Source organism: Erpetoichthys calabaricus, chromosome 1 (assembly GCF_900747795.2).
Source record: "Erpetoichthys calabaricus chromosome 1, fErpCal1.3, whole genome shotgun sequence".
Lineage (NCBI taxonomy): Eukaryota > Metazoa > Chordata > Cladistia > Polypteriformes > Polypteridae > Erpetoichthys > Erpetoichthys calabaricus.
In genome coordinates, this window is record NC_041394.2 from 264,841,737 (window position 1) to 264,858,138 (window position 16,402).

Here is a 16,402-nt window from a genome sequence, read left to right on the forward strand (position 1 = left end):
TGCCTCAACAGTTAGCATTGCAACCTACTGCATTTTGAAATAAAGTACAATACTTACATTGAAGCCTACTATAACATGTTAATTTTATGCAGGCTAGTACTTTCATAAGTGCTCTCATTGAGTTTTCAATCTATCTTTATTCAATCTGATTTTTGGATCATTAATTTATCATTAATCAATTATTTTATGTTTTACAACTAGAAAATGTGTTAATTCTGTTTAAAATGCTTTTCTCAATATCTTCATAAATGTACATTCAATTTATAGAGAACTGCACCAAAATAATTATAATATTATTGACAAACATGATGCAGTAACAAGCTAAATCAAAAACTATGGTTCATAAATAACCATAAAAATAATTTCATTTGTCTAATTTTGAGAACTCTTCTGTACTTCTTTATATAATTGGCACATGTTCCATTTTTAATATTCTGGACATCATACCATACCTCCCCTAAGCCTGTGTCTGACTTTTTCTAAGCAAATAAGATTTAATTGCATATTTACTAAAATTGCATATTTAAAAATAATAATAATAATATAATTTTTTAAAACACATATTACCAGTACAGAAGCATTAACCCAGCCACAGGGGATGCACAAACCAGTGTGTTTCTTCGTGTCTGTCCCAAGCTTGGATAAATCGGGAGGGTTACATCAGGAAGGGCATCCAGTGTAAAATTTTGCCAGATCAATATGTGGACAACAATACAATGTAGAACTGTACTAACTACAGTAGGATAAAATTGATGAGCCACAGCATGAAGTTATGGGAAAGAGTAGTGGAACCTAGGTTATGAAGGGAGGTGATGATTAAAGAGCAGCAGTATGGTTTCATGCCAAGAAAGAGCACCATAGATGCGATGTTTGATCTGAAGGTGTTGATGGAGAAGTATAGAGAAGGTCAGAAGGAGTTGCATTGTGTCTTTGTGGACTTGGAGAAAGCATATGACAGGGTGCCTCAAGAGAAATTATGGTATTGTATGAGGAAGTCAGGAGTGGCAAAGAAGTACATAAGAGTTGTACAGGATGTATAAGAGGGAAGTGTGATAGTGGTGAGGTAGACGTGACAGATGCATTCAATGTGGAGATGGGATTACATCAAGAATCGGCTCTGAGTCTTTCTTATTAGCAATGGGAATGGACAGACAAAATTAGATAGAAGTCCCCATCAAAACACCTCAGACGAGGATGTCCATCAGATATCAAACTGACAAGAATAAAGCCATATACAAAATTGCAACCCAGAAAACACCAAGATGCAACATTGATTCGATGTGGCAAGACAGTGAGAAAGTAACACCTAGAAAGTTGCTTCTTGCGAATGGGACCTCTCCAGGTTGGTGGCACTCATAGGGGAAAAAGCAGTAAGTGGGCTGGAAAGCAAGCAGAAGTGCTTGAAAGAAGAAAACAAAGAAAGACAAGAAATAAAAATGGGTCTTAGGTATTCAATAAAGGCAACACCTCACTTGCATAAGTTAATCAAAATGATCTGCGATTGGCTGGATCTATTATAAAGTGTAATATGATTGGTGGGTTTGGGGAGACATCTAAAGTGATCTGTAACTTGCCAGCACTAACATTAATTTCTCAATCTCAATTTCTTCATTAACTCAGGACAAGGTAGCCAGGTAGTTTTATAGGTAAATGAATGCCTGTGCTGGCCTATCACAGATCACTCTCAGTATCAGCCAATCAGAGAGCACTTTATATCAATGGCAGAGCAAGCCAATCACAGATCAATCAATTCAGATATAATGGGTGAATATGTTATATTAAACAAATGTCAAAGGTTAGGAGGTAAATGTCTTTGGTTTTAACATGGATAACACCTGCCTTTCTAAAATATCACTTGGCAAGTCCCTCTGTAGCTTGTTAAGTCTCTAAATTTGTATTCAAATATAAAGTCAGCATCTGAGAGTTAACTGGCATTTTTCAACACTGTTGCCTCTGAAGCCTTACATTTTTGAAAACTGTCAGGGTGGTTTTATTACATTGTGTATATTTATGCTTTCATATGCATATTCAATGTTTTATTGTATTTTACATTTCTTTTAGTACTTTTTGAACCATACTGAGTTCAATAAGACACACATAAAATAAAAAAATTGATTGATGGATTGAAAGGGCACTTTGAAGAATGAAGCTTTAGCTGTGCACCACATAAAAGTGAAATATTTCAAATTAACTTTTGGAAAAATCTTATAAGTGATGTGTAGATGTTAAATATATCATTTGTTTAAATTATGTGTGGGTGACTTCATCTTAACCTTACAAGTGAATTAGCCACAAGCTATGTTTCAAAGTCACTCATTTTAGGCTCATATAAATCATATAATATTAAACCGCCAGATGTCTAACTCATCACCTAAAAGGCTGCCATTATATTGCCTAAATAGCAGAGAAAATAGCATTTTGGAGCTGATACAGCACAATGAATCATATTTACTGCAGGTAGTCCAATAAGTCTTTAAATGGCTCTTAAAAAGAAAACTTGAAGATTACAAAATATTTGCTTTGGTATAAAAGTTGCCAGTCTTTATAGGATTCAAAATAGGAAAAGCTTTTGTGAGCCTCTTTAACTGTGTATACAAAAGTGCCACATGAATTAGTGTACTGTACAGAAACATTGATAAATCTTTTAGGCCATTTGGGATTTCATGAAAATAATCCAATTTTCCTGCAAAATTAAATTTAGAAATGATAACGTTTTGGAAGGATTACTTCATTAAAATCTGCACATTTGGAAGATTGAAGATATTCCTTTCTATCAAACATAGATAACCTTTTCAGAAATTTCCAGGCAATTAACTAGACAGAAGTAATAATTGCCACAATGTTGTTTGGTCAATTCAAAGATACAATGCAGTAGCTCCAAAAGTATTTGATGAACACCATTTATCACAAGCCAGATGGCTCTGATTTTTTAAAAAATATAAATCCTTCTGAATAATTAATTATATAGTCGTTATGTGTGCCTGCCTAAAATAAATTAGCTCCTGGAGGAAAAAAAAGGAAAACTGAAAGGCAATAGAACCTAATAAAAGATAGTAGCACACAAGTAACAATACTTGCTTTAAATAAAGAAAGACAAAAATGTGCAGACTGCACAGGCACAGGCTGAAAAAAGCAAACTGGTTAATAAAACATAATCTAGCAATTCCAAAAAATTGATCAGGAAAGATAACAACTGTATCATTGTCTGCATGCAGCTATGTGAATTTATATGCTGCTTTTATGTCCTATTTCTTATTCATTAACATCATTTTCTTTTGTTGTTATTGAGGTAGTAATCATAAATTGTTCCAAGCATCCTAGATGTGGAGTTATCCTGTATTCAGTGTTTGACATCACTTAGACTTGGGTCTTGGAAATCCACTAAAAGAGCAGATCTGTATGAGGGGGCCAAACAGACCAAAAATCATATACAGTGGAACCTTGGTTTGCGATCATAATTTGTTCCAGAAACATGCACTTGTATATCAAAGTGAATTTCCCCATAAGAAATAATGGAAATTCAGATGATTTGTTCCACAACACAAAACTATTCATATAAAAATGATTAATATAAAATATTAATCGCCACCTTATCGTGGTGGAGGGGTTTGCGTGTCCCAATGATCCTAGGAGCTCTGTTGTCCGGGGCTTTATGCCCCTGGTAGGGCCACCCAAGGCAAACTGGTCCTAGGTGAGGGATGAGACAAAGAGCGGTTAAAACAAACCTCCTATGATGGAAAACAATTTTGGACGGCGTTTTCCCTTGCCCGGACGCGGGTCACCGGGGCTCCACTCTGGAGCCAGGCCTGGAGGTGGGGCTCGATGGCGAGCGCCTGGTGGCCGGGCCTGCACCCATGGGGCTCGGCCGGGCACAGCCCGAAGAGGCAACGTGGGTCCCCCTTCCCATGGGCTCACCACCTATGGGAGGGGCCAAGGAGGTCGGGTGCACTGTGAGTTGGGTGGTGGCCGAAGGCGGGGACCTTGGTGGTCCGATCCTCGGCTACAGAAGCTGGCTCTTGGGACGTGGAATGTCACCTCTCTGAAGGGGAAGGAGCCTGAGCTAGTGCGCGAAGTTGAGAGGTTGCGGCTAGATATAGTCGGACTCACCTCGACGCACAGCTTGGACTCTGGAACCAATCTCCTTGAGAGGGGCTGGACTCTGTACCACTCTGGAGTTGCCCCCGGTGAGAGGCGCCGAGCGGGTGTGGGTATACTTATTGCCCCACGACTTGGAGCCTGTACATTGGGGTTTACCCCGGTGGACGAGAGGGTAGCCTCCCTTCGCCTTCGGGTGGGGGGACGAGTCCTAACTGTTGTTTGTGCGTATGCACCGAACAGCAGTTCGGAGTACCCACCCTTTTTGGAGTCCCTGGAGGGGGTGCTAGAGGGCATACTTTCTGGGGATTCCCTCGTTCTGCTGGGAGACTTCAATGCTCACGTGGGCATTGACAGTGAGACCTGGAAGGGCGTATTTGGGAGGAATGGCCCCCCCCAATCTGAACCTGAGCGGTGTTTTGTTATTGGACTTCTGTGCTCGTCACGGATTGTCCATAACGAACACCATGTTCAAGCATAGGGGTGTTCATATGTGCACTTGGCACCAGGACACCCTAGGCCTCAGTTCGATGATCGACTTTGTGGTCGTATCGTCGGACTTGCGGCCACATGTCTTGGACACTCGGGTGAAGAGAGGGGCGGAGCTGTCAACTGATCACCACCTGGTGGTGAGTTGGCTCCGATGGTGGGGGAGGATGTCGGTCAGGCGTGGTAGGCCCAAACGTGTTGTGAGGGTCTGCTGGGAACGTCTGGCAGAGCCCCCTGTCAGAAGAAGCTTCAACTCCCACCTCCGGCAGAACTTCGACCACATCCCGAGGGAGGTAGGGGACATTGAGTCCGAATGGGCCATGTTCCGTGCCTCTATTGTTGAGGCAGCTGACCGGAGCTGTGGCCGTAAGGTGGTCGGTGCCTGTCGTGGCGGCAATCCCCGAACCCGTTGGTGGACACTGGCGGTGAAGGATGCCGTCAAGCTGAAGAAGGAGTCCTACCGGTCCCTTTTGTCCTGTGGGACCCTGGAGGCAGCTGATAGGTACCGGCAGGCCAAGCGGAATGCAGCTTTGGTGGTTGCTGAGGCAAAAACTCGGGCGTGGGAGGAGTTTGGGGAGGCCATGGAGAACGACTTTCGGATGGCTTCGAGGAGATTCTGGTCCACCATCCGGCGTCTCAGGAAGGGGAAGCAGTGCAGTGTCAACACTGTATATGGTGGGGATGGTGCGCTGCTGACCTCGACTCGGGACGTTGTGGGTCGGTGGGGGGAGTACTTCGAAGACCTCTTCAATCCCATTAACATGCCTTCCAATGAGGAAGCAGAGCCTGGGGACTCAGAGGTGGGCTCCCCATCTCTGGGACTGAGGTCACTGAGGTGGTCAAAAAACTCCTTGGTGGCAGGGCCCCGGGGGTGGATGAGATACGCCCAGAGTTCCTCAAGGCTCTGGATGTTGTAGGACTGTCTTGGTTGACACGCCTCTGCAACATCGCATGGACATCAGGGACAGTGCCTCTGGATTGGCAGACCGGGGTGGTGGTCCGCCTCTTTAAGAAGGGAGATCGGAGGGTGTGTTCCAACTACAGAGGGATCACACTCCTCAGCCTCCCTGGAAAAGTCTATTCAGGGGTCCTGGAGAGGAGGGCCCGTCGGATAGTCGAGCCTCGGATTCAGGAGGAACAGTGTGGTTTTCGTCCTGGCCGCGGAACAGTGGACCAGCTCTACACCCTTAGCAGGGTCCTGGAGGGTGCATGGGAGTTTGCCCAACCAGTCTACATGTGTTTTGTGGACTTGGAAAAGGCATTCGACCGTGTCCCTCGGGGAATCCTGTGGGGGGTACTCCGAGAGTATGGGGTACCGGCCCCCTTGACAAGGGCTGTTTGGTCCCTGTACGATCGTTGCCAGAGCCTGGTCCGCATTGCCGGCAGTAAGTCGAACCCGTTTCCAGTGAGAGTTGGACTCCGCCAGGGCTGCCCTTTGTCACCGATTCTGTTCATAACTTTTATGGACAGAATTTCCAGGCGCAGCCAGGGCGTTGAGGGGGTCCGGTTTGGTGGGCTCAGGATTGGGTCACTGCTTTTTGCAGATGATGTTGTCCTGTTTGCTTCATCAGGCCGTGATCTTCAGCTCTTTCTAGATCGGTTTGCAGCCGAGTGTGAAGCGGCTGAGATGAGAATCAGCACCTCCAAATCCGAGACCATGGTCCTCAGCCGGAAAAGGGTGGAGTGCCCTCTCAGGGTTGGTAGCGAGATCCTGCCTCAAGTGGAGGAGTTTAAGTATCTCGGGGTCTTGTTCACGAGTGAGGGAAGAATGGAGCGTGAGATCGACAGGCGGATCGGTGCGGCATCCGCAGTAATGCGTGCTCTGCATCGGTCTGTCGTGGTGAAAAAGGAGCTGAGCCGCAAGGCGAAGCTCTCAATTTACCAGTCGATCTATGTTCCTACCCTCACCTATGGTCATGAGCTATGGGTAGTGACCGAAAGAACGAGATCGCGAATACAAGCGGCTGAAATGAGTTTCCTCCGCAGGGTGTCTGGGCTTTCCCTTAAAGATAGGGTGAGAAGCTCAGTCATCCGGGAGGGGCTCAGAGTAGAGCCGCTGCTCCTCCGCATCGAGAGGAGTCAGATGAGGTGGCTCGGGCATCTGATCAGGATGCCTCCTGGACGCCTCCCTGGTGAGGTGTTCCGGGCACGTCTAACCGGGAGGAGGCCCCGGGGAAGACCCAGGACACGTTGGAGGGACTATGTCTCTCGACTGGCCTGGGAATGCCTTGGGATTCTCCCGGAAGAGCTAGAAGAAGTGGCCGGGGAGAGGGAAGTCTGGGCATCTCTGCTCAAGCTGCTGCCCCCGCGACCCGACCTCGGATAAGCGGGAGACAATGGATGGATGGATGGATAAAATATAAAGTAAAAATACATAAAACAAATTAACCTGCACTTTACCTTTGAAAAGAATCATGGCTGGTGTGAGTGAGTTTCTAAACTCTTGTGGGACTGCACCCAACAGGACGACACACATAAGAGTGTCCCAAAGCAATCGCAGTCTCCCAGCACTGTAGCAGTTCGCCGTAAAAGCGAATCCGAAAAGATCGCGGACATGCTATAAGCGCCTGCCGTCGATGGGTGATACAAGGAACATTATAAATGCGCAGGGCCCTGCCTGACTGCTGTGTCTGTGTATAGGAGAGCGGCAGATCCCGCTACAATAAATAACTGCGCTGTTGCTGTTTCAAGCTGAATAAAGCTGGTGACGCTAAAATACTGAGACTCAGCTTTGTGTTTTAGGGTGCAAGATGGGGACTCGCACGTCACAGCACACACACGCGCGTGAGCACACACAAATACACATGCGCACGTGAGCCACACACATACACACGCATGCGCGAGCACACACAGTCACAATGCTAATGCTGCAGTAAACAGTATACGCTTGTACGGATGTTGACTATATGAGTGGGGCACGCCGACTCAGACGGAGAATAGGAGATGATTGCCCACAATCCCGCAGCGAGAGAGAGAGAAGAACCATCAGCTCAGTTGTGATCACATGACGCTCAGCAGACAAAGCGTATACATACTACTCGTACTGCAAGACCTCGCTCGTTTATCAAGTCAAAATTTATTAAAAATTTTTGCTTGTCTTGCAAAACACTCATAAACCAAGTTACTCGGAAACCGAGGTTCCACTGTAGTTTTGTACGAAAACTATTGGTTTACATGTGAACATTATTGGTTTATGAATAACTACTATCGGTTTGTGTGCATACTTAATTAGTTTGCGTGTGAACAATACTGGTTTCATTCATATGAACAATATTGGTTCGTGTCTGTATATTATTGGTTTGTGCGTGAACTATATCCATTTGTATATGCATAGCACTAGTTTGCATATGAACTATATTGATTCAAGTGTGTGTATCACTGGTTCCAGTACGTTTGTTATTGGTTTGTGAGTGAACTGCATTGATTTACGCCTGCCTGTTATCGGTTTGCATATGAACTATATTGGCTTGCGTTCTGTGCCAGTCTAACGATGGATTTGTGTATGCACTATATTGGTTTCATGTACATCTTATACTGGTTTTACGTGTGTAACATATCGGTTTTGCGCTTGAGCTCCAGTGTTCTCCCTAGCGTCTTTTAGCTGGGCCGAGCGCCCGGCTAATTTAGTTGAGTGAGATGATAGCCGCAGATCTAATGATCTGCAGAGATGGCAAGGGACGAACGGGCGGGTGGGCAAATATTTTAGAAGTAGGATTGCAAGTTGCAAGGTGCTAAAGCTAATAGAGGGGACGAGGTGGAGCGGAGTTCACAAGCAAAGAGTATGGGGAGGTGGGCTTTCGAGAGGGGGTGTACATGGTAATAGTGGGGGCGGAGCAGTTTAATTACAGTAGCAAGGAGTATGGAGAGGTGGGCAGGTGAGAAGAGGCTGTACATGCTAATAGCGGGAGCGGAGCAGCACTTCACAAGCAGAGGATGTGGAGGTGTGCGAGCGAGAGGAGGACTGATAAAATAAAAAAAAAGGCTTGTGGAAGCAGCCTATCAGATATCAGAAAAAGGGCATCAGGAAGTGACGTCTCTGTTCTCAGTGTCGATGCAGTCTGTGTAGTGCTGCTAAGCTTATGTTGAGAATAAAGTTGACATTTCCACTTTATTCTTGCCATTTATCTTGAGATTAAAGTCGACATGTTGACTTTATTCTTGTAGTTTGTCATTAAAGCAGAACATTGTAAACTAAACTTCCTCTTATGCCATGCACAAGAATTCGAAAAGAAAGCTTGCTGGACCATGAAAAAAGTAAAACGCACATTGAGTCTTCTGCTGACCTTTTAGGAAAGCGTGTACTAGAGCAAACTGGAATCGGTCAAATTGAAAGATCTGTATCTGTGTTAAATAACTTACAGAGAGATGCCTTTGTGGGAGCTTTAAGATCCATATATTGGTTGGCAAAAAATGAGTTGCCACATACAACGTTGTGTGAAAAGCTGTTGGAACACTGTAAAGAAAAGGGTTGTTCCTTTTCTAGGAAGAAAAAAAGAATAAATATTTAACTGAAGACACCTTCTGCATATGCAAGTTGGCTTTGAATTATATTTCTTAATTTTTTTCATTGTTTTCACTTTTCTTCCCGACAGCGACAATACTTGTGCTTCTTGGTTTATGTCATAAAAATTGTTATTTAAAATTTTTGTTAGGGTTGCAGAATTGGATACTTCTTAAATTTAATAAAAAATATTCTGGCACAAGTGTCAAACCTTAAAAAAAAGAAGTCATATTGAGCATTGGAAAATAATTAATAATAATTAACTAATAAAAATAGTGCACATTTAATTTTCCCCACCACCAAATTTCCCCATCCCATCCCACCCGGCTACTTTTTCATGCCACCTGGAAAAAATTTCTGGGAAGAACACTGAGCTCTATTGGTTGTATGCGTGTACCATGTCGGTTTCTTGTACCAAACATACTGGTTATGCATGCGCACCTTATCGAAACTTTGTGTATGAACTATATCGGTTCTGCGTGTGAACTACCCTGTATATTGGTTGTTCACGTGATCTTCAACGGAAATGGGAGGGGCAAGAAACAGGAACTCAGGGGCCGGTAGAGTCATGGAGCGTGTAGAGAGGCTGACAGGAGACAGATCTGGGTTTAAATAGCACAATATTTTTTTCTGCACAATAGGTTTGTGAAAGGACTTGCTGGTAATTATTACTGTTTAACAGAATCTGCCATTGAGTCTGTAATGAACACAAGCCTGAAGTTAAGTATGTATTTGGTCGTCTTTTTATTCGCTTTCAACTACATGCTCGCTTGCAACCGGCGACTGTACTTTTTCACACAGCTTTTGCAAAGTAGTTACTTATTCTACAGGCAAAATATTCTACATATACGACTGACGCCTTTATCCAGCATAACATTTAGTTACTACTGGTTACATTTCTTATGCCCAGCGATAACACACCGTGCTGCCTAGACAGGTGAAGTGACATGCTCATGGTCACAAAGTGTCACTATCAGGACTTGAATCGACAAATGCAGGGTTTAGAGGACAAAGCCCTAACCATAATGCCCCGATGCTTGCACATTTACAATATGTACTGTGCAAAAGTTTTAGGCAGGTGTAAAAAAATGCTGTAAACAAAGAATGCTTTCAAAAATGGAAGTGTTAATCATTTATTTTCATCAATCAACAAAATGCAGTGAATGAACAAAAGAGAAACCTAAATCAAATCAATATTTGATGTGACCACCCTTTGCCTTCAAAACAGCATCAATTCTTCTTGCACACAGTTTTTGAAGGAACTCGGCTGGTAGGTTGTTCCAAACATCTTGGAGAACTAACCACAGATCTTCTGTGGATGTAGGCTTCCTCACATCCTTCTATCTCTTCATGTAATCCCAGACACACTCAAAGAGGTTGAGATCAGGGATCTGTGGGGGCCATACCATCACTTCCAGGACTTCTTGTTCTTCTTTACGCTGAAGATAGTTCTTAATGACTTTGGCTGTATGTTTGGGGTCGTTGTCCTGCTGCAGAATAAATTTGGGGCCAATCATACGCCTCCCTGATGGTATTGCATGATGGATTAGTGTCTACCTGTATTTCTCAGCATTGAGAACACCATTAATCCTGACCAAATCTCCAACTCCATTTGCAGAAATGCAGCCCCAAACGTTCAAGGAACCTCCACCATGCTTCACTGTTGCCTGCAGACACTCATTATTGTACCACTCTCCAGCCCTTCGACGAACAAACTGCCTTCTGCTACAGCCAAATATTTCAAATTTTGACTCAACAGTCCAGAGCACCTGCTGCCATTTTTCTGCACCCCAGTTCCTATGTTTTTGTGCATACTTGAGTCACTTGGCCTTGTTTCCATGTCAGAGGTATGGCTTTTTCGCTGCAACTCTTCCAAGAAGACCACTTCTGGCCAGACTTCTCCGGACAGTAGATGGGTGTACCTGGGTCCCACTGGTTTCTGCCAGTTCTGAGCTGATGGCACTGCTGGACATCTTCCGATTTCAAGGGTAATAACCATGATGTGTCTTTCATCTGCTGCACTAAGTTTCCTTGGCTGACCACTGCGTCTATGATCCTCAACGTTGCCCGTTTCTTTGTGCTTCTTCAAAAGAGCTTGAACAGCACATCTTGAAACCCCAGTCTGCTTTGAAATCTTTGTCTGGGAGAGACCTTGCTGATGCAGTATAACTACCTTGTGTCTTGTTGCTGTGCTCAATCTTGCCATGACATGAAACTGTCTTCCACAACCTCACCTTGGTAGCAGAGTTTGGCTGTTCCTCACCCAGTTTTAAGCCTCCTACACAGCTGTTTCTGTTTCAGTTAATGGCTGTGTTTCAACCTACGTGTGACATTGATGATCATTAGCACCTGTTTGGTATAATTGGTTGATCATACACCGGACTATAATCCTACAAAATCCCTGACTTTGTGCAAGTGTACCTATAAGAACTGATGCTGGTTTGAAGGCAAAAGGTAGTAACACCAAATATTGATTTGATTTAGATTTTTCTTTTGTTCGTTCACTTTGCATTTTGTAAATTGATAACAATAAACAATCATTATTTATATTTCTGTAAGCATTCTTTGTTTACAGCAATTTTTCACACCTGCCTAAAACTTTTGCACAGTACTGTATATTATTTGACATAATATAAACTTGTCCAGGACAGACTCCTTTGTTAAAGTTGAGTTTAACATTTTCAACCCGTTCAAGTCCTTAATCTGGAATATTTATTCTTTCAAATAATATATCAGTTTGCCAATTAGTCAAAGTCAAAGTTAAAGCAAACTTTATTGTCATCTCAATTATATACAAGTATATAGATAGACAAAATTGAGAAGCTACGTATAGATAATGCAGAAAATATCAGTGTATGATAATAGTTGTTAAAGACATGTGTAAACAATGACAAGTCAGAATATTTCACAGCAGAAGGACATCAAGAGTGTCAATATATTTAAAGGTCAGTATGAGATTTTCAGTTCTTTTCTACATGCACACTAGTCTTTGCAGGAAAGTGGCTTGCATGTATAAAAGTTCTGTTTTTAGAGGTGGTTGAGGCCGTGTGGAAGATCCCAGAGGGCAGCATGGTGTTAAGGTGTCTGACAGCATGGGGATAAAAACTATCCTGCAGCCTGGCAGATCTGGGTCTGATGCTGCAGTATCTTATCTTGGATGGCAGAAGTGTGAAAAGTCCATGTGAGGGGTGCAAGGGGTCCTGCACAATGCCTTGCGTACACTGCGTTTGTAAAATATGTTCTGTAGTGAAGGGAGAGGCACCCTAATAATGTTCTCTGCTGTCTTCACTATCCTTTGCAGGTGCTTGCGGTCGAATATGTTGCAGTTGCCATACCAGACAGTGATGCAGCTCGTCAGAACATTCTCAATGGTGCCTCTGTAGAACGTGGTAAGGATGGAAGGGGGAAGACTTGCTTGCTTCAGCCGCCTCAGGAAGTGTAGTCTCTTCTGGGCTTTCTTGATTAGTGATGAGGTGTTATGTATCCACGTAAGTTCCTCAGTTATGTGCACACCAAGGAACTTGGTACTCCTAACAGTCTCCACATCTAAACCGTTGATGCTGAGTGGGATATGGGCAGGATGTGATTTTCTGAAGTCCACGATTATCTCTTTTGTCTTGTCTTGTCGACATTGAGAGATAGTGGTGTTGTCTTCACACCATGCAGACAGCCGTTCCACCTCATCTCTGTATGCTGTTTCATCATCCCTGCTTATCAGTCCCAGCACCATCATTCCATCGATGATGTGGTTGGTGTTGTGCGTGGCTGTGCAGTTGTGAGTCAGCAAGGTGAAGAGCAGTGGACTAAGCACACGGCCCTGTGGCACTCCAGTGCTCAGTGTGATGATTCTGGAAGTGTTGCAGCCCATCCGAACTGACTGGGGCCTCTCTGTCAAGAAGTCCAGGATCCAATTGCAGAGGGTGGTGTTCAGGCCCAACCTGCTCAGTTTTACAACCAGCTTTTGAGGGATGATTGTGTTGAAGGTGGAGCTAAAGTCTATGAATAGCATCCTGACATACTGTATGTGTCTTTTTTATCCAGATGTGTCAGGGAGAGTTGAAGGGCAGAGCATATGGCATCCTCAGTTGACCTGTTTGAGCGGTATGCAAACTGAAGAGGGTCAAGGGAGGCAGGGAGATTAGTCTTTATGTGTGACATGACTAACTTTTTGAAGCACTTCATGATGATTGGAGTGAGTGCAACTGGTTGGTAGTCATTCAAGCATGTCACTGATGACTTCTTCGGCACTGGTATGATGGTGGTCGACTTGAAGCATGCTGGGACTGACGATTGGCTCAGAGATGTGTTGAAGATGTCTGTGAGGACACCAGCCAATTGACTGGCACATTCTTTGAGCACACGACTAGGTATGTTGTCAGGTCCTTGTGATGATGCGGGTTCTGCTCCATGCTCCCATCGGCTGTTAGGGACCCCTTGAACCCAACACCGTCGGTAATGTCATCGATGAGCTAGACAGTGAGGCAATAACAATGAGCAAGGGGATGATGTATAATTGTGCAAAGTGCTTTTATTCAAAGAACTATCAAAACAATCAGTGTTCTAATAAAGTGCTGTGCAGTTCATTCAAATGTCTTCATTAAATAAATAATCCATAAAATGAAACGTGAAGGTTAAAATCAATAAATAGAAAAACTCTTCTAAAAACCACGAGGTAAAATGTCACAGGAAGTAATGTTAAAACCACAAGCCCGGTGTCTTCTGCTTCCATGGCAGCTCCCCTGCTACACCCATCTGGTCTGCTCTACAGGAGAGTCGCCTACCTGCAAGATCAGCTGCCCTTCAACCTAGTCCGGTAGCCCTCCGTTCCTTGGCTTCGTCGGGCTCCCAACCAGACCAAGACTTTGGATCATTCCCCAGCGGCCAAGGCGCTCACACTGAGGCTACACCAGTCCAAAGCCTCATCAACTCCCGCTCCTAGCAACGGCCAAGTCGATACCTCTACTGGTCACTCCAGCTACTTAGTCGCTCAGCTGGAGCGACCGCTTTCTCAGCCCCACTGAGTGTCGGCCATACACTCCCCACGTGGGCTGTCTTCCCAGCTGCCTGTTTTCTCTAATGTGAGCCTGCTCTCGCTCGCTCTCCTTCCTCACACCTGCTTTCTCTACCTGCTTCTTACTAGATCACGTTCTCTCTTTCCTTCCTTTTACTTCTCTTCCCCTCCTTAACCGGCTCGCGCTTCTCTATATATGCGGAGAGGACATAGCAGCTGCAGCCCATTAGCCACAGGAACAATCACGGATGTGGGCAGTCTCTCACCTGTGCACTTAGGTGAGAAACGCCCACACCGCAGATCGCCCTGCGGCTTGCTACAGTTACCATGCCCCCTTCCTAAGCCGCGAGCGCGGCGATTATTTATTTAAAACAAACTGGCCTTTGCTGGAGAGCTGTGGACCCATAACACCACAGTCCTGCAGCCTTGTGTGGATTGACTCTGGATAGAGTCCTCTTCACATCAGATGTAGAGAGAGAGAGAACTTGGTCAGTGGAGGGAGGTGTTGCTTTTCTAACAGCCTCTTTGTTCTGCGCCTCAAACTGTGTGAAGAACTTGTTCAGCTCATCTGGTAGGGAGGCATCACCAATGCTGCTGTGTGGTTTGAGCTTGTAGTTTGTAATTGTTTGAACGCCTTGCCACATATGACATGTGTCTCTGGTGCAGCTGAAGTGATTGTTAATTCTCTGTGTGTATGCCCACTTACCACTCCTTATAGCGCGAGACAGGTTGGCTCTGGCCATTCTGAGGACGGTCTCGTCTCCAGATCTGAAGGCTGCATTTCTGATCTTGAGCAGCTTGTGCACTTCTCTCGTCATCCAGTGCTTTTGGTTGGTTCTTATGGTAACATCCTTGGTAACAGTAACATCCTCTATGCATTTGGAGATGTAGCCAATCACAGAGTCTGTGTACTCCTCCAGATTGATGGAGTCACCATCCATAGCAGCCTCTCTGAGAATGTCCCAGTCTGTCAATTCGAAGCAGTCTTGGAGAGCTGAAACAGCACCAACCTGCTACACGCTGATGTTCTTGCGGGCTGGTTTAGTGCGTTTAAGCAGGGACTTGTATGCAGGAACAATAAACAAGCTGATATGGTCTGAATAGCTGAGGTGGGGACTGGGTATGGCCTTGTAGGCGTCAGGAGCACTCGTGTAAATATTGTCCAGACAGCTTCCCCCTCTAGTAGCAAAGTTCACATTCTGGAAGAATTTTGGGAGAACCGACTTCAAGTTGGCATGCTTGAAGTCTCCAGCTATAATGAAAAATGCCTCGGGGTGTGTCGTTTGCAGTTTGCTGATGATCTCGTAGAGTTCCACTAGCGCCTGGTTAGCATTTGCGGTAGGCGGGAGGTAGACAGCAACCACCAGCACGCAGCTGTACTCCCTCAGCAGGTAGAAAGGCCGGCACCTTACTGATAACACCTCTATCTGTGGGGAACAGTGTCGCGCAACTGCAGCAGCGTTCGTACACCACTCTCTGTTCACAAAAACACACAGTGCCCCCAACCCTCTCCCCCCCCCCCACCTCATGGGTCTCTTCGCTCGGAAGATGGTCCGTCCGTCAGATTTTAATATGTTATATGTTAAGACGACACTAGAGCATCTTCAAAAACAGCCACAAGCATTAGTGCTGCAAATGGTTTAGCCATCTTTTTGAAGAGGATCCTATGGTGCAAGAAAGTACAGGTGGAATTTTTAAGTTTACAACTATAGCGATTATTACATTTAAACTATTTTTGAAAGCACTTTATGTGAGACATTAATTATATTTAACTGCATGTGCTAAAAGGTTGGACTTGTTAAGACTTAAAACAACAACAACAATTTATTTTTTGTATAACCTAAAAATCACAAAAGGAGTGCCGCAATGGGCTTTAACAGGCCCTGTTTTTTGACAGCCCCCCAGCCATGATTCCGTAAGTAGACAAGAAAAAACTCCCCAAAAATCTCCCTCGTAGGAAACACAATTGAAAATACCTTTAGATGTAAATGTAGCAAAAATATTAAGAAGACAAATTATTTTTATATTAGGAACAAAGAGAATTATTTAGCCAATAAAATTATAAAGCAAGAAAACTTTCTTGAAAATAATTGCTCCACCTAATAAATTTTACCTTCCTACAGGTCACAAAATTTTAAACTGACATCCTACATGACCAAGCTGTCTAAATGTGAAGTTGCCAATACTCTGTTTTTGTATGAGAAGAAAAAAAAATGTTTTATTTAACAGTGTGAACACATTGTCAGGTATGACAGTTATTTGGGCTTATTTTCTTTCTGTTTTGTGTTTTTTTTTTTGTCTTTGCA